Genomic DNA, 656 nt, shown 5'->3' with positions numbered 1-656 from the left:
ACTAGAACTATGAACTCTGGCCGCGGCGCTCGGCACCCTTGCCTGCCTAGCCGCAGCGCTCGGCTCCCTAGCCTAAAACCTAACTTAACCTAAGTTGTCAGGGGGGGGGGGGAGGTATAAAATTTTCATAATTTAAAAAATATTTCTAAAGAAAAAAGGTATGACGAACACAATTAGTAAAGAATCTCATGAGTACATAAAAAAATATAGGTACCCATTCTCATATTTGCAACATAAAATATCTGGAATATAATATTTAACCTGACTAGCTAGCACAGTGAGCCCAGGAATCCTATTTTGTGGAAAAAATTAATAACTTCCTTATTTTCTAACCAAATCGAACAATTCTTTTTTTAATTGGAAAGTTTTTATAGTACCTTATACAGAATTAACAAAATTACCCCCTCCCCCACTCCCAAGATGATTGGGGGCCCAAGATATCCCCCCAAAAGTGAATAATATTCATAATTCTTAACTTAACATTCTCATTTTTTCCATCAAATTCAATTCTTTTTTTTTAATTTAAAAGGTATTTAGAGTACTCTGTATTAGATACAAAATTTACCCTAAACCCCAACTGGGGCTACTGGGTTGGGGTTAAAATTCACCCCCCAAAAGTGAAAATAAGATATTTTTCTTCTAAATCGCTTATTTCT

The sequence above is a fragment of the Acartia tonsa genome, chromosome 5 (genome assembly GCF_053477335.1).
Source record: "Acartia tonsa isolate MP-2025a chromosome 5, ASM5347733v1, whole genome shotgun sequence".
In the NCBI taxonomy this organism is placed as follows: Eukaryota; Metazoa; Arthropoda; class Copepoda; order Calanoida; family Acartiidae; genus Acartia; species Acartia tonsa.
The sequence above is the reverse complement of the archived record's forward strand: the minus strand, read 5'-3'. Positions refer to the sequence as shown.